Source organism: Mustela putorius, unplaced genomic scaffold (assembly GCF_011764305.1).
Source record: "Mustela putorius furo isolate JIRA1106 unplaced genomic scaffold, ASM1176430v1.1 tig00000640_pilon_pilon_pilon, whole genome shotgun sequence".
Lineage (NCBI taxonomy): Eukaryota > Metazoa > Chordata > Mammalia > Carnivora > Mustelidae > Mustela > Mustela putorius.
In genome coordinates, this window is record NW_025421432.1 from 5,067,183 (window position 1) to 5,092,522 (window position 25,340).

At 34.2% G+C, this 25,340-nt stretch overlaps 1 protein-coding gene across 3 annotated transcripts in view; it reads right to left on the reverse strand.

Annotated features, from left to right (window-relative positions):
• The window catches only part of MGAT4C (MGAT4 family member C), a 318,766-nt gene that overhangs the window by 35,806 nt on the left and 257,620 nt on the right, over positions 1-25,340 (reverse strand). For all 3 annotated transcript variants that reach the window (XM_013054220.2, XM_045082967.1, XM_004748589.3), the window contains exon 2: positions 9,478-9,527. The gene's annotated coding sequence lies outside the window, so the exon portion shown is untranslated. The remainder of the gene's footprint in view (positions 1-9,477; positions 9,528-25,340) is intronic.

Consider the following 25,340-nt stretch of genomic DNA (forward strand, 5'->3'; position numbering starts at 1 on the left):
ATTATTAACATTACTTTTCTAAAGATTTATTATAATTCTGTTTACCTATTTGAAATCTTTCAATGACATTCCATGTTAGGTATATTACAACTTGGCTACAGCCTATATTTCCACTCTATTTTTCAGAGTTCCATTCCAAGAACCAATATTATAGTTAAAGGCCCTACTTACTATCCAAATTATGTCATTCACTTTATTACCTGTGCCTTTGTTACTATTGTTTTCATTGCCTGTAATTACTTTCTGCTTGCCTCCTTGATTACCCTCTATTAATCCTTCAAACTCAACTCCGAATCTCCTCCAGCATCTACTTGAAAGAGATAATTTGGAAACCAGATACATCTTAACTTGCATTCTGGATTTCCTACTGATGGCTGTGTGATTTTAGGCAATATTTTAATCCTTAGGTCTTCACTGTAAGTTTGGCACATTAATACTTCATTTCAAGGGTTATTTCCCTGATGAAATGAAATAACAAAGGAATTAAAACTGGGTATACATTCAAAAAAAGTTTATCAGATCAATTCCTTATGCTGACATCATCAATTGAATAAACTACTCCTCTTAATTCATATTTCTATGTCAAAACTTGTAGAAATTGTACATATTTCAATTTATAAATCTAACCATGTGCCCATCAAGTAAATTGCAAATAACTAAATGTTGAATTTATTGATGACTCTAAGAATCATACATAATAATAGTACTCTACACTTTCTTTAGCTAAATATAATTTGTGTAGCTTATTTTTATTGTTCTTTACTGCTAGTAATAAAGAGTTAACTGATTTAGTGCTTATGTAAGCTTTGTACACCTTTTTTATCAATAACACTACACATTTTTATTTGTTCAGCATTGGACTCAAACAATGAATTAAATAGAGTGACTTAATAGATTAGAAAGTTCTCCAGCCCTATCATGCCTTATCATAGTTGAAGACAAATATAAATGTCAATGTCAGGTAAAAACAAACAAACAAACAAACAAACAAAAAAAAAAACAATTAAAAAGTAGGGTGAGTCATGGGAAAGAAGAGTACTCCAAGGCAGTGCATAGCCAACTCAGAGTGTGGGGCTGGATCTGCTATCACATGGGAGAATTATAATGAGAATGTTGCTGATACAATATGAGTTTAGTATGCTTTGTCAGTAGTCTAATTAAATACGTACAAACTGCTATTCAAATACTTGGGCAGACATCTGGACTGGTAAAACCAGCAGGGTCTTTCACTGTGAAAACACAAAATTTCCTTTCTGCTTCCTGTGGCCATCACAGTTTTTGGCTTTATGAAGTGTCAGGAGCTGAAGCTAAGAAAAAAGGGGAAGGGAAAACTTGCTGAAATGTTTCTTGAAGATTATTGGTTAATTTATTGTTTCTTTGGATTCATATTTTTTTCAGAAAGGAGGGATCTACTTATCTAATTTAAAACCATTGCCCATGATATTAGCAGTAATACTTTATTTACACCAAATATGGAACTTTATAAAACAGCTGTATTGAAATATGATTCATTTTGTTCATTGATGAATGAATGTAAGTCTCATTAACATTAAAAAGAAATGTGAATGCTTCATGATTACAGCATAGAACATGTCTAAGGGTTAATTTTAATTGCATATAACTGTATTTGGATGAGTAGTTTAGAAACAATCATTTAACAAAAATAACCACATTTCTTAATTATAAGTAGCAATTGACTTGGGCAAGCATTTGTTGTGCCTATGATCCTATAAAAAGAGCACTCTAGAAATCTGAGTTAATATTTTCCTATGTTGGAAATATCATCTTTCATGACAACGACTTGCAAAGGAGGGAAGAAAAGAGATGACAGTAGCTATAAGTCATGTGCCACTTTACAGAAAAGGCAAAGAAGGCTCAGGGATCTAAATAATTTGCCACATTCCCACAATTATTAAATTGTAGAATAAAAATTCATATTTAGGTTTGTGCATGTGGAAATCCAGTGCTAATTAATGAGAAAAAGAATGAGAAAAAGTGTGTGGGAACCATTTGTATGATATAAGTGTGTTGTGGTTTGAATATTTGTGTCTACCCCAAACTTATATGCTGAAAATCTAATGCCCAAATTGATGGTATAAGGACCTGGGGTTATGTGGAGGTGATTAGGTAATGAAAGTAAAGTCCTCATGAATGGACTAGAGCCCTTATAAAAGCCCTGGAGAGCTGACTTGTTCCTTTCATCCTGTAAGGATATGACCTGAAGTTTGCAACCCTGAAAGGGATCCTCACTTGCCCATGCTGGCACTGTGATATTGGACTTCTAGCTTCTGGAACTGTGAGAAATAAATGGCTGTTATTTATGCGCTTTCCAATCTGTGGTATTTTATTATCGCAGAATGGACCAAGACATTGCATCTGTAGATTGACACAGAGGTTGAAATCGGTATGATTGTGCAATAAAAAAGATGACAGTCTATGGCAGAGATCTTCCTTTGGCTATGTGTATATGAGCTGAGACTTGTAATGCGTCTTAATATTTGGAAGTGTGACTACCTCTACAGACAGTGCCACATAGATAAAGTGCCTTAAATGGAAAAATTTGTTAGTATCAATGATGAAAAGAACACTGCTTGAGAAATCTACTATGCACAAAGCATTGTGGTTTTTTTGTTTGTTTGTTTTTCTTAAGGGTGATTACAACCATTTAATTTTTTTAAAGATTTTGTTTATTTATTTGACAGACAGAGATCACAAGTAGGCAAAGAGGGAGGCAGAGAGAGAGGGGGAAGCAGGGTCCCGGCTGAGCAGAGAGCCCTATGTGGGGCTCAATCCCAGGACTCTGAGATCATGACCTGAGCCAAAGGCAGAGGCTTAACCCACTGCACCACCCAGGTGCCCAGGTTGTTTATTTTTAATAGAAGATTGAAAAGGAAAGACTAAAAATTGATTGGATGTGATACATATTTATATGCTGTTTTCTAATAGAATACTAGTTACATTATAATCTGGAAGAAAACATTTATCTTAACTTGGGTTCAAGGCATACTTTATTTTTTTATTAAATCATGAGAAAAATGACCCTAAAAGTCAAACTAATAATCAGAATATCCAAGCTACAAAGAAATGTGAAGATTATTAATCAAACCATAATTTTATGCAGAAGAAAAAAAAATCAGTGCTAGACTGATTTAACTTGTTACTGACAGGACAAAGACTAGACTGAGGTTTCCTGTCAATGTAATACATTTGAAAGGATTCAAATGTCCTTAGAGTCTAAGATCATAGTGTTTCATGTTAGCCATTAAATTCAAAGTCACCGACCAAGGCATAAAGCATGGATAATCCAATGTAGGAGAAGCAGACCTTTCATGCCACACTTAAGATCAATATTCTAACATTTGATTTACCATAGTCAATGGTTCTCCCCATGTTATAAACATTGTTCTTTCCCTCTTGAGTACCAAAAGTAATTTTTTAAAGTTTAGACATCATGCATGAAATACATGCATTTTAAACTCTAGAATCACACCCTATTTGGTAAGATGTTCTTACATAGGAACTAACGATAACTGAGGGAATTCTCAGGTTCATAGTGGGGTAGACCAAGTAAAATGGTGAGCAAGACTGCCTACATGAAATGTATATAGTTATTTCTGTTTCTCTCCCTTTTTTCTCTCTCTCTGCTTTTTGCTGACCTTTTACAGTTTTATTTATTTGAGTTAAATCTGCTTAAGGTGTTCCTACACTTTAATGCATGAGAGCAAAAGACTGCATAAATTTTTAAAGAGAGAGCAAGACAAGATTATGAATGTGTGAATATCAATATTCATAAATTAATATCAATATGTATGAACATAAATACAAAGTACTATATCAATTGAAACAAGGCCAAAAACCAAGAACTCCATGGCATCATCTGCACTGTTCATTTGATGGAGGTTTCACAATAATAGCCACCTAAGGGAGAATCTGGGTTCCAACAGAATTGACTTGGTCCATACAATAGAGAAAAGAAAATTTTAAATGAATATCTAGACTTATTTTTAAATTAGAGTATACAGTAATAAAGGACTTTCATTTCTACATGGTAACAACTGGCTAGACCTAAGTAGTAGCCAATTCCATTAAGATGGGGAATGTTCTCCAGTTTCGTGAAATTTTCCCTCCCCCCCCAATTTGTTATATTTTAATACGGAACAGCATCACTCATTTACCTATATGATTCTAGACCAGCTGAGTATGCAGCATCTGATCCAGAAAGGGACCTCAAGCTGAAAAAGATTGGGGCTGTTTTTATCCTTAATGGTATGGTTATCTTTGAGGTGGAGAGAGATGCAGTTCACTTTAAACATTTTCCATTCTGTTAGAAAAGAGAAATACAGTTATCATATGTGCCTCTCTTGGTTTAATGTCATTAGACCTTTACTCATCTAATCTATTGTATTTTTGATAATCAGACAAAGGCATTCTGATTTCTATATTTGTCTGCCTATAAGGAAGAAATGTGCTCAGATTGTGTATTTTGGTTATTTCTGGTCTTTGCAAAAGTGAATTTTTGATGGCATACCCATGGTATGGTTAGTATTACTTGGCTATAGTGAGAGATTTTGCTGATTATGCATATATATGCATATATGCACATATAGTTGTTAAGAAATTATTATAAATTAAGAAATACGCAAAGTTGTCCTTAATTTCAATATCATATGTATTTCATTAAGTATGAACCCATCTCTTAGGCCTGTTACATTTGAGACACTGGTTGCACCCAAGCATTTTCAGGGTAAAGCCAACAACACTAATGAATTTTAGAAGACAGCACTGTTACTTCTATATATATGTCCTTACAGATTTCTGTAATATATACAACAGAGTTAAATCAACTGAAAGTTAGGCAATGAATTACTTTTACCTTATACTTTTGTTCAGAATCTAGGATGCTATGGTTGTTGGGCTAATAAAATGTCATAAATCTTCACCCTTCCTTGTATGTACCCCTTCTTCAATATGACTTTGTAGTGTCTTCCATTAGGAGATGGAATCTGTTTCCTACACCTGAATGCTGTTGACTTTTTATATATTTTGGCAAAAAGAATGCTCTAGAATTGATAGTGTGCAATTCTAAGCTTAAAAATCAATAGGTCCTTCATGCTTCAACTCTCCCTCCTGGGATCCTCATTGCGATAGGACAGGCCCACCCTAGCTTGCTAGAGGTGCAGAAACCATATAGAAAAGGTCACATTTTTAGTTCTGTGGCATTTCTCCATTGTAAGAACAGAAGTTGTTCTTTAAGTAAAAATCACTGTTCTTTGTCCCTCATGACATGATTCCTCTAGCATGTTGTGTATATAAAGCCTTTAATTCCATACAGCATGGGTATGCTTTCACTATTTTTAGTAATACTGCTGAGCCATTCTTTTGCCTTATTTTAAACTTGCAAAATAGGCTTACTCCTTTTCCAATACACAGTCAAGAATACTGATTAATTTTGATTTATCTAATCTGTAAGCAAATATTTACTTCCTGATTTTATTCAAAGCAATAGCTTCTATGGAACATGGAAACATAGAAACTAAGAATTTTAACTAACAGAGTGTCCATAAGGTTTTTCACAATTTAGCTTGAGGTTGAAGGTTGAAGAATCTGACTGGAGTTGTGATAATGATGCACTTGGGAAGGTGAAGTTGCTCATAAATTTTATTATACTAAGATTAAAATTAAGACATTTTGAACTGAAAATATCTCACTGCTGTGAATGTTATATAAAGAAATAAAATCAAAAGCAAGAAGATGACTACTCAGCTCCTGAGGAGTCCATGTTGTTCAGAAATATGGCATCACATATCTGCTGTGATGATAGAATTAGGAAGGGTGAAATTTTTCTATAGGCTGGTATTTCATACTACAATACAGCTCCCTAAAATATCTCCCATGAAGCTGACTAATCCCACTGTATTTGAATACCATAGCTTGTTCTGCTTTGTATTTTGTTATTAGCACTTTGGGTCAGCCACAGGAACCTTTAGTGGAAATGCAGGAAGTAGAAAATGTAATTAAGGAACCCTAACCCTCAATTTATTAAAAGGAAAAATGAACCACATATGCTACATGTATTTGGGAAAACAGAGATTATTTTGAATTCTAATTGTTATTGGACACCATTGTAAAAAATAAAAATTTAAAAAAAAAACAGCTTATGAAATTGAACTTGGTACCGATGGACTGAAATTTGGTTTGAAAATCTCTTCCTCCCTCCCTCAAAAGTTATAAACTGAATGTTTTTGTAATGGCATTTTCACATCTTTAAAAAAAAAAAAAAAAAAAACAGAAAAAGAATATGTGGTATAGTTTAAAGTTAAAAAAAAAAGATCTTACTTAAAAAAAAAATAACGCATAAACACTATAATGCTATTTTCTACAAATAAATTTGGCTGATTTAAACCAGTATGAAAGTGCCAGGCTCCAAAGGTAGCAAACAGAAATTTTTAAAATGTTTACACCAGTAAGTGTCATCAACAGCTGCTTTATATACATACATCTTCAATCTAAATAAAGAGAAGAAAAGCCTTGTGTACATGTGCTGCCATTTTTAGCTCCCTTTTCCAACAACCATATGGGTAACTTCATTAGAGAGCCTGAATGGGCATTTTATGAACCGCCCACTTGGTTAAACAGTAAGCATTAATGATAATTACAAGAATCTCAAAGGCTATAAGATTAATATTGTGCATTTGAAGAGTCTAAAAGTTTAGAAGAGAAACACAAATTATGCTTTTTATTTTCTGCAAAGGCAGAATCAAACAAAAACCATACTCATTTTCTCTGGTGACAGGGCTTAATAATTTAGCGAGATTAATGTGATAAAGTCCTTGCATCAGAAAAGAGAAAGAACTAACAGAAGCATATCAGAAGATGGAAGAAAAAGGTTGAAGACTAGTTCGGAAATTACTTTGAGTTAAAGTTTTAGCAGACTTTTTTTTCTGCTAAGTATTACCTTTTATACACTGCAAAGTGTAAAGAAATATTAGCATCTCTATAGAACCATCTCTATAGAAAATCAATTAACACTTGATTTTCTTCTTCAAGCCAGTATATTGGATCTCTACAGCCAGAGTAAACTTTGATGAAAAGATAAATACAACTAAAACAAAATTATGTATAACACATATGTATATATTTTAAGAATCTTTGATCTGACGTGAAATATATATATCTAGAGACTAATATAAAGGTAAAAGCAGAAACCCTAAGAGGTAAGTAATCTCCAAAGCCAACTTTTAATATAAGAACTTGTAGCAATGATTAGAAAGCTTGATTTTCCCTTTTGACTGCTTCATGAGGAAGAGAGTGGAAAGCATAACTGAAGCCCCTCTTTTCCATAAAATGAGAAGTGAACCCTATGGAGAGAGTGATTCTGAAAGGAAATTTTGTCGTTGGTGCTGGCTGAAGAGGAAAAAAAAGAGAATTCATAACGAGTTAGTCCTCATCACAGGTCTGAAATGCAAAACCATTCTATTTGTTCAATTAAAAACTGAAAGCAGAGCATTTAGCTTAAACGTGGTCTTGACTTATAGCCTCCTTGCCCCATGCTGGGGATTGGTAAAAACAAGTACTTTAAGAATGGAACTCCAGATCTAGCCTTAAAGAATTCCCTTTGATAATATTCCACATGTGTGAGATTATACTCAAAAATAAAAACACATAGTAAAATAGGATTTTATAACTGAATACAAGCAGAAACAAAAGAGAATACAATCAGAATCACAAAATTAGAGGTTTGGCTTGAACATTAGAAAAGGAAAGAAGAGGCTTAAATCTGTAAAACATGCTAATGGAATTTATTGACACCAAAGTTATATAAATTAAAAGAATAAAAAGAGATTAATTTAAAAGGAATCACAAATGCAGATTATCGCAGTGAACTGGATATAGATTCAAAGAATGTTGCATTAAGAAACTATGAGATGATTCGAAAAACAATTAAGGGACATAAAGGATAGAGAAAAATGGAAAAGGCCCCTTTAAAGGAGGATAATGCTGGAGTAGTTTAAGAATTGCTGAAAAACATCTATTCTCGAATGCAGGAAGGCCAATAAATCTAAAGTGTGATATTAAAAAACTGAACCGGGGCGCCTGGTTGTCTCGGTTGGTTAAGTGACTCACTTCAGCTCAGGTCATGGCCTTGGGGTGGTGGTATCATGCCCTCCGGGTCCTGGTGGGTCCTGGTATCATGCCCTGTGTTGGGCTCCCCATTCAGTGGGGAGCTGTCCTTTTACCCCTTGCTCTGCTTTTGTTTTCTCTCTTTCTTTCTCTCAAATAAATAAATAAAACCTTTAAAAAAAAAAACTGTACCTAGACACATCATAACTAGCTTCAGACCACCAAAGATCAAGAGAAGGTTTTAAAAGCAGCTAAGGAAAAATAGCAAATTATATGCACCAGTACAACAACTAGGCAGTTAACTTTCCATTAATAAATAGAATCCAGAAAACCATGGAATAAAATCTTAAATGATGTCAGAAAAATTACTGACAATTTAGACTCACAGCCCAGGAATATTAATTTTCTAGAATAAGAGCAAAATGCAAATATTTTTAGACAAAAAAGGAAAATAACCAGACTTTTGTTCTCTAGAGGAAAACTGAAGAACATACTTCAAGCAGAGAGATAAAGTGGAAGTTCTGATAAGAAGGGATGTTGAAAAATAAGTGATAAGTATGTGAGTAATTAGGACATAATATTAATTTATAGTACAATAATTTCAACTTTTGAAAAAATAGAGCCAAAATATATAAAATGTTAACACAAAAATCTGGATGACTCATGAGAATTAAAGTATTCTAATATACTTGTATTTTGAGTAAGAGTTAAAGATACTAACCTGTTATGCTGAAAATAAAAAATAAATTAAAAAAAAAAAAGAAGAAGAAGAAGAAGTCAGATCCTCTAAACTCTTCTATGTAAGTGGGGGAGAGTGACCTTGATACTCTCAAAAACCTGAAACTTTAGTATTTTATGGAGTCCTGTGTTTTATCTTTAAAAAAAAAATGACGTGGATTTTTATATTATATCCCATAATATGGTAATTTTTATTGTAATATAAAAATTCTGAATGAAATTAAAAAAAATAAAGATAGTAACCTGCCTGTGTCTGCATGTGTGTATATACACACTCTGAAAGATACCTTAGTTTTATTAGTTGCATTAGGATATTTTAACTTTGTTCTATGACCTGGATTTTCTTCAAGAATCAATATATTTCCAAGTTTAAATCAAAACATCAAGCTACATGCTTTGATAAACTCAGAAATTTCCAATAAACATCCTCTAGGATTTACTGTGAAAGTAGTATTATTAAAAAAACAGAAATTGCTTTTAATTAATGAGGAAATATCTTCAATTTAGGCATGAGTAGCTACCCCAAAATGATTTGACTTTATGAAATACCTTTGACAATATATGAACTATTTGTAGCTTCTCTGAATTCTACTGTGAATGACAGATACCCAATCTCACCTTAAGAAAGAAGCTGTCAGAATCTGTCCTGTACAGAAAATGTTGATACACTGGAAAAAAGAAAGTCCAGTATTACTAATACAAGCCTCTAATTTATTATTAGTAAAAGTAAAATAAAAAGCATTATAGACAATTTGTTATTTCCCATGCAGTTTCATTATGCATGTATTTATTAAGTTGTCCAAACTAACAGGAAATATACAAATTTTAACATTTCGTATATGTATATCACAGACTATCCCTTTATATGAGGTAAAATTATTTAAAAGTAGTCAAATATTTGAAGTATATATTATATAATATAAAGATATATACATTTATTTATCTTTTAACATTACCCTTGATATTTTTCATGGCAGTAACTAAATTGGTTATATTTTATAATATTCCATTTAAGCACAGGATTTTTGCCCTTTGGAAGTAACTTCAGTCCATATTACTTAGTTTTCCTTCATCTAAAAAGTACATAGACTAGTTTGTTACAAATATCTATTACTGACTTTTCCATCATATATAAAGACTTAAACAACATTCAAGAGATTGTTTCTGCTACAAAATTATAAATTCATTGCCTGGAACACAGTTTCCTATAGCATATCTGCCATGCCATGTAGCAAGGATATTCAGAAGAAAACTAGCTATAAGAAAATGAGTAACATGGATAGCATAGACATTTTCACAATATTTGTTCTTCCAATCCATGAGCATGGAACATTTTTCCATTTCTTTGTGTCTTCCTCAATTTCTTTCATGAGTATTTTATAGTTTTCTGAGTATAGATTCTTTGCCTCTTTGGTTAGGTTGATTCCTAGGTATCTTATGGGTTTGGGTGCAGTTGTAAATGGGATTGACTCCCATTTTTTTTTTTCAAAGAAATGGAACAAATAATCTTAAAATTTATATGGAACCAGAAAAGATCTCGAATAGCCAAAGGAATGTTGAAAAAGAAAGCCAAAGTTGATGGCATCACAATTCCAGACTTCAAGCTCTATTACAAAGCTATCATCATCAAGACAGTATGGTACTGGCACAAAAACAGACACATAGATCAGTGGAACAGAAGAGGGAGCCCAGAAATAGACCCTCAACTCTATGGTCAACTAATCTTTGACAAAGCAGGAAAGAATGCCCAATGGAAAAAAGACAGCCTCTTCAACAAATGGTGATGGGAAAATTAGACAGCCACATGCAGAAAAATGAAATTGGACCATTTCCTTACACCACACATGAAAATAGACTCAAAATGGATGAAGGACCTCAATGTGAGAAAGGAATCCATCAAAATCCTTGAGGAGAACACAGGCAGCAACCTCCTCGACCTCTGCCGAAGCAACTTTTTCCTAGGAACAATGCCAAAGGCAAGGGAAGCAAGGACAAAAATGAACTATTGGGACTTCATCAAGATCAAAAGCTTTTGAACAGCAAAGGAAACAGTTAACAAAACCAAAAGACAACTGACAGAATGGGAGAAGATATTCGCAAACAACACATCAGATAAAGGGCTAGTATCCAAAATCTATAAAGAGCTTAGCAAACACAACACCCAAAGAACAAATAATCCAATCAAGAAATGGGCAGAGGGGGCGCCTGGGTGGCTCAGTGGGTTAAAGTCTCTGCTTTCAGCTCAGGTCATGATCTCAGGGTCCTGGGATCGAGCCCCACATTAAGCTCTCTGCTCAGCAGGGAGCCTGCTCCCTCCTCCCTCCTCTCTCTCTGCCTGCTTCTCTGCCTACTTGTGATCTCTGTCTGTCAAATAAATAAATAAAATCTTAAAAAAAAAAAAAGAAATGGTCAGAGGATATGAACAGACATTTCTGCAAAGAAGACATCTAGATGACTAACAGACACATGAAAAAGTGCTCCACATCACTGGGCATCAGGGTGTACCTGTACAAATCAAAACCACAATGAGATACCACCTCATGCCAGTCAGAATGGCTAAAATTAACAAGTCAGGAAATGACAGATGCTGGCAAGGATGTGGAGAAAGGGGAACCCTCCCACACTGTTGGTGGGAATGCAAGCTGGTGCAACCACTCTGGAAAACAGCACGGAGTTTCCTCAAAAAGTTGGAAATAGAGCTACCCTATGACCCAGCAATTGCAAAGATACAAATGTAGTGATCTGAAGGGGCACGTTCACCGGAATGTTTATAGCAGCAATGTCCACAATAGCCAAACTATGGAAAGAACCTAGATGTCCACCAATAGATGAATGGATAAAGAAGAAGTGGTATATATATATTGCAGCCATCAAAAGAAATGAAGTCTTGCCATTTGCAACGAAGTGGATGGAACTAGAGGGTATTATGCTTAGCGAAATAAGTCAATCAGAGAAAGACAACTATCATATGATCTCCCTGATATGAGGAAGTGTAGATGCAATGGGGGGTAGAGGGGTAGGAAAAGAAAAAATGAAAGAAGGTGGGATTGGGAGGGAGACAAACCAAAAGAGACTCTTAATGTCACAAAACAAATTGAGGGTGGCCGGGGGGAGGGGTGTACGGAGAGGGTGGTGGGGTAGACATTAGGGAGGGTATGTGCTATGGTGAGTGCTGTGAAGTGTGTAAACCTGGCGATTCACAGACCTGTACCCCTGGGGCTAATAATACATTATTGTTTATTTAAAAAAAAATGATAGGGTAACTGGATGATGGGCATTAAGAAGGGCACATGATATGATGAGCATCATGGTGTTATACACTAATGAATCATTGAACATTATATCAAAAACTAATGATGCACCATGTGTCGACTAATTGAATTTAAATTAAAAAATAATTTAAAAAATGAGTAACATGGAGAAAAGACCCTAAAGATAATGTATTTGAAGTCATGTGGGTATTCTTTGAGCAAAGATAGTTTGAGGAATAAATATGCTGTTATGTTGCTTTACTTTTCTTGACTATATTTAAATATGTATTTATATTAAAAAAAAATCAGCACTTCTCTGGGTTATTTAGGTATTTCCAAGGAAACATTATTATTATTTTCTGGAGTTTTAAAATTCATATACTTTCAAAGCACAAATTCCTTTGTTGTCTCCTCTGATATCTCCATCAGCTTTTTTCACCTCTACTTAGACATGCTTTGATCAGGTACTTGGTCAACAACAACCTCACCCTCGCTGAGATTTCTGTATTTTTCCTCTATTTTTAATTCTGTAGCTTCTGATTACAGCAAGAATAGCTGTGATTGGAGATTGATCTTTTAAAATGGTAGTAGTCTTCTTGAGGTTTTTATTTCAAATAAACTCATTTCTCAATATGGAAGTATCATCACTTAATTGTTAGGGTTGGGCAGAAAGGTGGTAGTATTTAAAGAGGCCTCACTATCAATTCCAAGATATTTGGTCTGCAGAAGGCTATAAAAACAGTAAGTAAATTCTAGCAAGCATTTGGTCTTTGGTTACAGCAGGGCATTTAGACTATGGACTTCATGTTTTTTAAACTTATGGATGGAACACATTGATGAAGGGAGTCCAGATGCTAAAAGTGGTAATCAGATGATAAGGTGATCATGAATGAGCTATATTGATTTTAGAATTTTATAATATCCTTCAAGACCAGGATGGCTGATAATGTTTTGTAATGAACTGTGCCTTCTGACTCCCCTAGTGATATGACTTTCTAGTTCAAGATAGGCTTTAACAGATCTGATTTTTTTTTTTACAGTAAGTTAATGAATTTTCTGAAAGGCTGATTAATACTGGAAATTGCTGATTTATCCTTGTATGCATATCACCAACTGGAAACTTAAACATACACAGAAAGCACAAGATCTGGGCTCATTAGTGGCTTTTAAAGATTATATTTGGTTGATAATTGTTTATCTATCCTGAGGAAAAATATTATAAGGGTGTACCTGTACATGAAACAAAATATTCAATTAGGTGAAAGGTAACTAAGCAAAGAAAATTTTCTGATTGTATTAAGTAATACATTTTCTTTTTATAAATACTATTTTGACAAAAAATAAGATTAATATAAAAATTTATCCTATTTGATATTTAACATACTAGATGGCATTTTCAGTGTAACTTAAATTATAATATATATGATTTAGTTGTATTTACTTTCATTTGGGGGTGATTATCTTCTTTCTAAGGCATTATTATAAATAATAGCTAATTTTACATATTCCTGTTTTTTAATGTGATAAATATTATGAATCATGTTACAAATCATTATATTAGCACAGAAATTTCAAAGAATTAAAAAAATATTTGATGGAATTATTTTATTATTTTCAACAATTTCCAATATTCAAGCTTCAAATATTCAGATATTTAATATTATAGATATTTAAATCTATAATATGTAAATATACATTTATCAATATATAATATAATTATTTAGGTTGTCATAATAAAAATAATAATAAATTTCTATTATCCTTAAATTTTATAAATGCAAAGTTTGTTTCTGTGTAAAGTGAAAACGTATGTTGGAAATACCTCAAAGTAATGCTAATTGGCTAAGCATTCTGCAAAGAGATAGTAACCTTAAAAAAAATTAGAAATTTGTAATACCAATGGAAGGATTTTTCAGGATAACAAAATCTCAGCAGATGAAAAATATCTGTATGTTGAGTGTATTCTGAAAAATACAAAGTCCTTTGTTAATGATATCTATTTGAATACACATTCAACACATCCCTAATTTTTGGATAAATAAATTGCTTCAGTCACATAAATGTCAGGTATTACTATATGGTAGGTTAACTAATAATAATAAATATGTACTTTTGGTATCATTGTCAAGCAATTTTCTTCATGAGCACGGGAGCTGCTTCAAGAATCAAATCAACCAGGTGACATCATTCAGTGAAACTTACAGCGGATAAGGAACACAAAACATGAGAGAAAATGAAAGACAGAAAAATTACCTTTCTCAAAAATATCTATGCTCATCTGAATCTTAAATCATGTATTCTTTTCCCTTCATATCATTCTTGATGGGGTTCTTACAGAAAAAAGTAATAGGTTAAAGTGACTGAGCTTCGCTGTCAAGAGAAACCTATGGTCAGGGATATATCGAATTCCCAAAGCTTTCATCATTAATATTTTATGAGTCTCACTGATCTGTCCTATCTAGAAGAAAAATTTATCTTTCATTTGTGCAAGCACTGCCTGCCAAGTAATAGATTTCGTCCCTCTAACCCTCAAAGCCGGGTGGCAAAATGCGAACGGCAGCAAAGGCAGGAGGAAGCAAAGTGTTCCCTTGATTTCTTGTATTTGAGTTTGGCTGCACTTTCCAGGACTTGCAGAGTCAGCCAAGCAAAGGGAAAGATCTTTGGGGAACTATGAAGAGTGTCAGTTCTGGGCCAGCATACTCTTGCCTGCGCAGGTGAATGCCCACATGCTTAAGCTGACTTCTAAAGCAGATGGTTAGCTACAGTGACTTTTCTGTTGTTAGTGTAACTTAAATGTTTACGAGCAAGTTTCGTGCCTGCAACATCAGGAACTCATGTGCTCAATCATGAAAACGGCCCTCCTTAGAGATGAGATGACCAAACAGTAAACTGAAAATCTTCAAACCCTTCCAACTGAAAGGCAGCATGTATTGCTTCTTGGTAGGCTGTGGCTCGCCTCAGCTGAATTTAAGAATGTTCAGGATGCTCATGTACGACTCTGCAGCTGAGTATTTCTTGGGTAGTATTCAACCTCAGAAAATTAAAGCAGAGGAGGGTGGTCCAGGACACCCTGTCACAGTCAAAACCATACTGTTAGGTCCACTTAGGCTGCAGGCCCATCTGGGTTCACAGGAAGTGGATATGGTTCTCTCATGTGGTCGAAAAGATAATCTCCAGAGAAATGTATGTAGTGTACAATCAGGAGAAAAAACATACAAGCAAACAAAAAAGTTCTCCTGGTTTTGAATGAGTATTTTCTTTGGCTGGAAAATACAAAATTCAAAACTATGCGAAATAACTGTGCTTCTTTTCTTCAGAGCTCTTACCTCAATTTCTAATTACATATTAACTAGTATGATTATTTAACATCTTTCTGATCGTTAGAATAAAAATGAGACCGTGTTCATTTTGGTGCACACTGGTATCCCCAGTGTCTTGTACCCTGTTGGCAGGCAAGAGGTGTTGTGTAAGTTTTTGTTAAAAGATTTGCATATTTTTCATTTTCATCAGTGCCTACTAGCATGTTTTACATAATAATCCTCAATAATATTTTCGGTGGGAGTAATGATTTATTCAAACTGCATCAACAGATTATAAATTTACATAAAGTCCTACATTAGAAAGAAATTTCATACTAATTAGTTTAAGATTAATTTCTGGGGCTCAAAGAGTTGACCATCTAGTTGAGGGATAAAGAATATGTGTAAAAATTATATAAAATGTGAATTATAAGTGACAAAAGAACATGTTAGCTGTAATTATAAATAGGTATCACACACACAGAAATGAAGGGACATCCTTGATAATTAGAACTATATGAGTAAATACATTAGAATCTAAAGGATATAAACCACAAATCATAGAAAGTGTTGTTAGGGATGATACAGTTTAGAATGACCAATAAGAGAATATCACCCTTGTCTGTAAGAGCCATCTAATCCTACTTCTCTGATTGGTTTGTTTAGTTTTTATAGCAGGAATACACATGATTACCATGAACTGGAAGGATCTATATTCAACACTCATGCTAATATAATATTGTCAGAGCTATATAAGAATGTTTCTTTTCCCAAAGTTCAACCAGTATCTTGCTTTTATTCGACCTCTCCTTGTGATTTAAGCATTTTTGATATCTTTATATTCTCTTCTCTAAATACCAGTTCTTTTCTCATTCCCCTTTTCCTCAATTTGTTTGCCCAGCTCCTTGGCATCATCACCCAGATCTTACAAATGGGAGTGGAGTAGATAGTAATTTTAGGAGAAAAGTAGTCATTTGTAGATACTACATTGTACATTGCTAGCTGTTACCCATGAATGGATTTGCTCTACCAGTAATTTCAAAAAATAATTTTTTCCTTTTAAAATTACTTCAAGCACACTTCTGAATAATTTTAACTAATTCAGTACTCGTTTAAGCTTTTGTTTTGCCAATAATTCATTAGCCATATTTAGCTATATCCATCTTAGTTAAATTTGATGTCAGTTTGTAAAAACAATATTATTTTAACAAAAAATATGCAGTATGAAGTATGTGAAATGAATAATCTATTTAAAACAGTAATTTGAGAACTAAGTGTTAAATAAGCAAATACCAGATGCTGATTGGGAAAATATTCTGGACTTCCTTGACTTTAAAATCAAAATAGATTTCTTTAAAGCTAGTATCAAACTAATTATATTATATCATTTTGTATATATAAAAGATCATTCTTTATACTCCCTAGACCTTGAAAATTCTCTGAACTTGATGATACCATATTAATATATCTGAAACTATGCAAACTCTTTCACTAATTGTTTTTGCTCGTATCCATGAAGATTGTTTGGTAGCTTTTGTGTTGATATAAGTCACCAGTGATTCCCATGTTCTTCTTTCCTATTCAAAACATCATCATCTGGATTTAGTTTTTAAACCTATTCACTTTTTTTCTTCGTGATTTCTATTACCTGCAGTAATGCATGGCTTTTTATTCGTGTCATATTTTGCTAAGTAAAATAATGTTTTTCTCTGTTCATTTGTTTGCTTGTTGATTCCCTTTTCTTGTTTGTTTGTTTTTTTAATTATTTCACAATAGTTACACTTTATTCAAAGACCAATGGAAATTTTTAAAAGTTAAATTCAAGTTAGAAAATTGGGGATTTGGCTAGGTATATTCCCCTAGTGACTCATTTTTTTCTATCAGCCTTAAAGCATTTAAGATTTGTGTAAAAAAAAAAATTACTAGACAATATGGACTTTCATAGTCTTTCCATTACTACTGAAAAACCGGGAATGTTAATTCACAAATTCCAAAGAGGAACCATATAGTGAAGCCCAGAAGAAGGTTGGAAAGTTCATTGGGAATCTGAGGTGGAGAGAGGGGGAGTAACATTGGAAACTACTCTTTTGTGACACAATAGAATATAACAACGACCTTCAGGAAAGGTCATGAATTAAGGGCAGATATTTCTGGCATTTTCTTGTTAAAACTTTGGGAGCTTTCTTTTCTACTCCAAGCATCCAGTCTCTGAGTAATATTCTTCTTCTCACAGCTAATGTTTGTCTTTTCAGTATAGCCCTATATAAATAATGTCTATCGTTCCTTCTGGCCAATTAGATAAGTGAATGTGGTAACATATTGCCACAATAAAGTCTGAAAATGCAAATCTGATCAGATCACTCTCAACTCAGATCCTTTTATTAGTTTCTCAATGTCTATTTGGTTAAATAAAGTCCTTATTTATTTATTTATTTTTAAAGATTTTATTTATTTATTTGTCAGAGAGAGAGAGGGAGAGAGAGAGCAAGTGAGCACAGGCAGACAGAGTGGCAGGCAGAGGCAGAGGGAGAAGCAGGCTCCCCACCAAGCAAGGAGCCTGATGTGGGAATTGATCCCAGGATTCTGGGATCATGACCTGAGCCGAAGGCAGCCACTTAACCAACTGAGCAACCCAGGCGTCCCTGGTTAAATAAATTTTTTAGCCACATGTTTTTCTCCCGCCAAGAATTCTATGCCTCAGCCACACTGAAATATCTGACGTTTGCAAACACATTTCATGTAAATTTTCATGCTTCAGTGCTTTTGAACATGTATTCCATTTTCCTAGACAAAACTCTGATCGTGTGCTACTCTGTTAGAAGCTCTGTAAATCCTATAGTGATGTTGGTCACTCTCTTCTTGAGACTACAATGAAAGGAGTTTGCATCTTACTGCAGACTTTCTGTGAATGTCTATTTTCCTAATGCTGTAAACTCAAGGGCAGAAATCATATCATGTCATTTTTATGTTTAGAACATAACAGATATTCAATAATTGCTAAATGACAAATGTAATGAATTAATATGGCATTTTCTCACTAATTGGAGCTATTTAAAAAAAATTAATGTTGGGGCGCCTCGGTGGCTCAGTGGGTTAAAGCCTCTGACTTCGGCTCAGGTCATGATCTCAGGGTCCTCGGATCGAGTCCCGCATCAGGCTCTCTGCTCAGTGGGGAGCCTGCTTCCCTTTCTCTCTGCCTGCCTCTCTGTCTACTTGTGATCTCTCTCTGTCAGATAAATAAATAAAATCTTTTAAAAAATTTAATGCAATAAGATTTCTCCAGAAGACAGAATTTCAAATTCTATGCATTGCTATTTGAGGAATTATTTTTGGTCTGGCAGTTCTTTCTGGACCTGTTAAATAACAGATTGCTATAGATTTACTTATATGTAAGGACTTCTGAACTCTAGATTTTTAACTTATGTTGCCTCACTTTGCTTAGTCATTAACTAAACATTTGTTTAGATTGTTTAATAAGAGAAAAGAGAAATAAATAAAAATCTACATTTAATGAACACTGAGTACTTTTATATCTATATATTTTAGCAATTAATAGGATTTGGGGATCTAAATTATCCCCAAATTGTAATATTCCTTCATAATAATTGACACATAAATGCTATAATAAATCTGCTAGAAAAATAGTACAATCATGCTAAAAAGCCTCACCAAATGATGACAGCTCTCTTTCTCCCATCCAAGTACTAACCAGGCCCGACCCTGCTGACAGCTCTCTTTCTGACCATTTCTTATAGTGGTTTGTGTAAATAGTACAAATCCCTACAAAATCTATAAAATATTTTGTTTCATGTCAAATAAAATAAATATTCAAATTCTTCCAATAACCTCTTTCAGTAAGAAAAATAACCTTAACGGTCTACTCATAATGAGGAATATTTTCCCCAGTAGTTTACCTAATATTTAATAAGGCTTACAACTCATTTATACCTTAAATTTTATACTGACTTAATTCGGTAAAATGTTTTAAATATATTATTATCTTGGTGTAAGGTAGTGATCGGTTTCTTTTGTACGTGGCTGTCCAGTTTTTCCAGACAGTTTATTGAAGAAACTGTCCTTTAGCCCTGATATATTCTCGGCTCCTTCGTCATGAATTAATTGATCATATCTGCATGGGTTTATTTCTGGATTCTCTATTCTGTTCCATTAATCTCTCTGTCTATATTTATTCAAATGCCATAGTGTTTTAATTACTATACCTTTGTATTCAAGTTTGAAATCGGGGAGCATGATGCCTCTAGATTTGTTCTTCTTTCTCAGGATTGATTTGGCTATTAAAGGTTTTTTTTTTAGTTTCATGCAAATTTTAGAATTATTTTATTTCTTTGGAAAATGCCATTGGAATTTTGATAAGGATTGCACTGAATCTGTAGATTGCTTTGGGTAGTATGGATATTTTGACAATATTGATTCTTCTAATTCATGAACATGGAATACTTTCTATTTATTTGTGTCTTCTTTAATTTATTTCATTAGTGTCTTATAGTTTTCAATATACAGGTCTTTGGGTACAAAGGTACAAAACCCTTTTCCTAATGGTTAAATTCATGCCTAGATATTGTATTTTTTTTAAAGATTTTATTTATTTTTTTGTCAGATTTATATAGAGAGAGCACAAGCAGGGGGAGCAGCAGGCAGAGGGAGAAGAAGGCTCCTGATGAACAAAGAGCCTGATGCAGAACTCGATCCCAGAACCCAGGGATCATGACCTGAGCCGAAAGCAGACGCCTAACTGCCTGAGACACCCTGGCTTCCCTTATTCTTTTTTTTTTTTTTTAAAGTTTATATTCAGAGGCGCCTGTGTGGCTCAGTCGTTAACCGTCTGCCTTTGGCTCAGGCCATGATCCCAGGGTCCTGGGACCAATCCCCACATCAGTCTCCCTGCTCAGTGGGATAAATGAATAAGTGAATAAAATGATAAGTGAATAAAAATACTAAATATTAAATAAACAATTTATTATCATTAATTAAATAGTAAATATAATTAAATATAATTAATAAATATTAAATAATAAATATTAGATAAATATTAAATAAAAATAGTAAGTGAATAAAAAACATTTTATTCACTTAAAGAGAGGGAGCACCCAAGCTGGAGCTGGTCAGAGGGAGAGGGAGAGATTGAACCTCAGGCAGACTCTTGAGTGTGGAGTTCCGTTCCATGCAGGGCGTGACTTTACAATCCTGAGATCATTACCTGAGCTGAAATCAAGAGTCCTATACTTAACTGACTGGGCCACCGAAGCATCTGGATATTTTATTCTTTTTGATGCAAGTATAAATGATACTGTTTTCTCTATTTCTCCCTCTGACAGTATATTATTAGTGTTTACAAACACAAGAGTTTTTGTGTATTGATTTTGTACCCTGCAACTTTACTGAATTTATTTGGAGTTTTTTGATGGGAGTCTTTAGGGTTTTCTACATTCAGCATTATGTTATCTGCATATTAGTAACAGTTTACCTCTAATTTTCCAATTTGGATGCCTTTTATTTATGTTTATTCCCTAATTCCCCTAGTTAGAACTTCCAACACTATGTTGAATAGAAGTGGTGAAAATGGGCATCCCTGTCTTCTTCCTAATCTTAGAGGAAAGGCTTCCAACTTTTTACCATAGAGTACGATATTAGCTGTGCATTGACAACTTTTTTTTTCAACAACTTTTGATATTATCTTTACTTTTTTCTTAAACTTTTTTTTTAAAGGTTTTTATTTATTTATTTGACACAGAGAGAGAGATCATAAGTAGGCAGAGAGGCAGCCAGACAGAGGGGGAAGCAGGCTCCCCACTGAGCAGAGAGCCCGATGTGGGGCTTGATCCCAGGACCCTGAGATCACGATCTGAGCTGAAGGTGGAGGCTTAACCCACTGAGCCACCCAGGCACCCTTCTTTACTTTCTATATCAAAAAGGAGACCACAAGAAATTGGGTAACTTCCCCAAAGTAACATATAAAATATGTCTTTTTAGATTTGAATTAAAATTACCTCATGATATATAATGTAGAAAAATGTCCCTGACATTTTTTTTACATAGTCTCACCATGATTTTAATCAAAATGCAAGAGTTCATCCAACTCTAACAAAACATGTTTTGTATCAAACTTATTATTTTCTTTATCTTTTAGACATAAGAACATTGTTTTCAAGTTTTTTTCCTTAAATTCTTCCCAATTTCAATTTTATTAATGAACAGTCAAGTTTACACAAGGCATTTACAAATATATTCACACTTTCTAGGAATACTATTTGATTTAGAAGAAATATAACACTGCACACAAACATTTTATTCAATTCAGAAGCCACCATATTCTGTTTCCTTGGAAGAGTGAACATCTCCTTATGTTCACACAAACCCTTTCTTTGTCGTCTGTTCTTCTCTTTGTTCACATGTTTGTTCATCCCTTTGTTGATTTCTTTTCCCTTCAGAAGGAACCATAATCTTCTTGAGGAGCTGGGTTGAGACAGGGTTTCCAGTTTCCATTCTGCGTGTCGGAAACACCCGTCTCTGTTCTCTTGTGAGAGACAGATAGTCCATTCCACCTCCTCCCTCCCTCCTAAAAGATATATCTATGCTGTAAGGAGCAAACATAAGAAATTTAAAGCCTCAGTCTGATGTGATCTGTATAATTGATAAAAACTTCTTTATGTAGTCCGTGGTAACCATGAAAGTTTATTTATTTATTTATTTATTTATTTATGACACAAAACCACAGTGTGAAACTTCAATTTGAACTGATTACAATGAACTAAAATGAGAAGGGTCTGTGTCCTTGGTTCTTGCTTCTCTCTCTTGTCCATCTGTGTGTGTTATAAGCGGTCCCTGATAGCCATCACACTGGCTACCTTATGATGCAAATCAGTACACTGAAACTGAGCAGAGAAGTTGGAGCTAAAGGTCTTACACAGAATGAAAACAGAAATAAAACAAGAAGCAAGAGAATGGATACATGCCTTCTTTGTTCTCAAAGAAGGTGGAGAAGAAAACATGCAACTATGACTACCTACTCTGAATAATTTAATTAGGTCTAAAATGAAATAAGGTCTACAAGTTCAGTTTTTCCAAAGAAGCAGAGACCTCTGGATATGACAGACCTATTTCTGGCTCAAGGCCTCCCCATCAGGTTTTTGATACACACAGGCAAACTTCTTGACAGATTGACCTCTTTTAAGTCATTTCACTAAAACAATAAATAATTGCTTTTCCATATAGCATTTTTAAAAGGTCCCATGTCCATTTTAAAAGAAAGGTTTTATTTCTTTAAACAAATAAGAAGGTACTTAGGTAAAGTTCAAACAATTTTCACAATTATGAATTGTAAAGAAACATAAATGGCCTTTTAATAAAGTTTAAAATCCATCCAATTGCTCAACTACTTGTGCAAAATACCCATTATAACTTATGCCATTGTTGTTTATTTAATGGCATCACAATACCATACTCACACAACTTAGAGAGTCCAATAAAGTAGAAGTAGTTCATTGATATAATTGTAATAATTCACCACTAATGATAAAGTTCTATCCTAAGAATTAAAATTCTATGGAATGTATAATTGCCTAATTCATAGCTGTTGAAAGAAAGAGGATGCAAAATGATTTAAGAAAAGTGATGTGATAGGCCTATTTGTGGCTCAAGCCTTCTCCATCAGAAGTCTTTAGACGGACTGATCTCTTTTAAGTTAAGAGAGAAACATTTCTTGCTCAGATTCTGGATCTTCAGAATATTTATTTGAAGATTTCAGCCCAACAAAGACTCATTTCTTCTTTCAGAAAGTGGCTTTACAAGAAGAATCCTGGGTTTGGAAGGATGACAGGGAAACCTCTTGGTGGACACATTTCTCAATGCTACTAAGGAATGGGGTTGTCCAGGAAAATCCTTCTGTAGAAAATAATGGGTCAGGGAGAGGAGTACTTCATAAGCTTCCTGGAGAACAGTAGTGGAGAACACAATACATTTCTGAAAATTTTTTTCCACTGGATTCCATTTTAAAGAATACTGGGCCGTCTGTTCTATGGATAGAAGGCATGTAACAGATTATGAGTCCTGCTGGTCTAGGTTGATAATCAGAGGCCAAAAAAAAAAAAAAAAGAGTGAACTTTCCTGCCATTCAGAGCAACAACAGCAGAAGTGGAAGTGTCAACAAGGAACATAGATCTGGATCTATAACTCCTTTCCACTGGATACGTCCCTTATGAACTCAAAGGATTTCCTGGTTCTCTTGGGCTTTTGCCAAATGCCAAAATTGCATTACCTTTCTAAAGTTTCAAACATAACATCCACTTTAGTTAATTTTGGTCTGCTATGCATGATCTTTTTCTTAAGTCCTCGTAAATTTTCAGACCAGCCTGTGCTATCATCAACCACATATCATACATACATTTTCTTATCAGGGGCAATGATGCAGATTTTTAAGGAACAAATTAATTCTTGTTTTATTTTTTTAAGCTCTGGGTTTTTTTTTTTTTTTTTTTTGTAGGTATTCAATTCTTAAGGGTTCTGGTTCATATCTCTGCTTTGCAACATTATTATTCCTCCCTCAAAACTATTTCTTTCCTCTACAATGAGTTTTCTAGGAGAGCAGATTTTTTTTATTGTTGTTAATTAGTTTGTTTTCTCAGTTCTTAATACAGTTCAGTCATTAAGATTCTGATGAAGCTTTTGAACCTCACTTTCAATCTCTGCATTTTCTGACTCTAAGGATTCATTCTCATTTTTGCAGTTTTGAAATAAGTCATAACTTGTTTTATAAATATACACACTCAAACACACACGCGCACACACACACACACACCCAGAAAAGGCCTGCTTCTCCTTCCATTTGTCTGTCTAGCTGTGTGAGGGCCTGAGCCAATGTAATCTGTAGTTCAGGTGGGTGTCTGGGTTTTATGGGTTGTTGAAGCATTCTTTTCACCATCCCAGCTTTTTGTGCCTCTGAATATCTTTCTCCACTGGGCTGCTATGCCCCCAGGCGACTGTAACAATGCAACAGATGAAAGACCTGTAGGCCAGGGAGTAGGCTCCCTTAGCTCTTAGCTCTGTCAGGCCCTTGGGTGGAGGCCTTCTGTGAATGTAACAGAATTGCTTTGTGATGGAGAGTTCTTGGAATTCTGTCACTCCAACCCACAAGACCATTAATAACTTGTTAAAAATTGTGTTGATTTCTCCTTGTTCCTGTCTAAAGCAGACTGCCTCCTTCCACTGCAGGGCCTTTAGGGATAAAAACAATCATGGGATTTTTTTTTTATTCTGGGAAGGGTTCATCTTTTTCTGGAATTTGGCTATGTAATTTTGTGTCTTTAGTTCGTTGAGGAGTTGAAAATAAGATTTTATAACTTATCTGGCTTATTCTCAAGTACTCTTTTTTTTTTTTTAAGATTTTATTCATTTATTTGACAGAGATCACAAGTAGGCATAGAGGCAGGCAGAGAGAGAGAGGAGGAAGCAGGCTCCCTGCTGAGCAGAGAGCCCAATGTGGGACTCGATCCCAGAACCCTGAGATCATGACCTGAGCCGAAGGCAGAGGCTTAAACCACTGAGCCACCCAGGCGCCCCTCTCAAGTACTCTTTTAATGAACATCTCCCCACAGATCTCTGTCTCCTGATTAGGACAACTATCTACAAAGATATTGATTCAAGTCAAAATTAATATAATACAGATTTACTTCTCAAAAAACCGATTCCACCAGCAATGCTGTTCCTTCCACAAGTGACTGGGTCAATAATAGCATTCCAAACTAGAAAATCATCAAAGTATATGCATGAATTTTAGATTTTGCTTATTTTTCTGAAACTTATTACCTACAGTAGCAAAGTCTCCAATACTAACATTCCACATATAACATGGCACTGAGGGGGATATGAATAGTGTAGGCCATGGGAGATTGAATAAACAAATCTATATAATAGT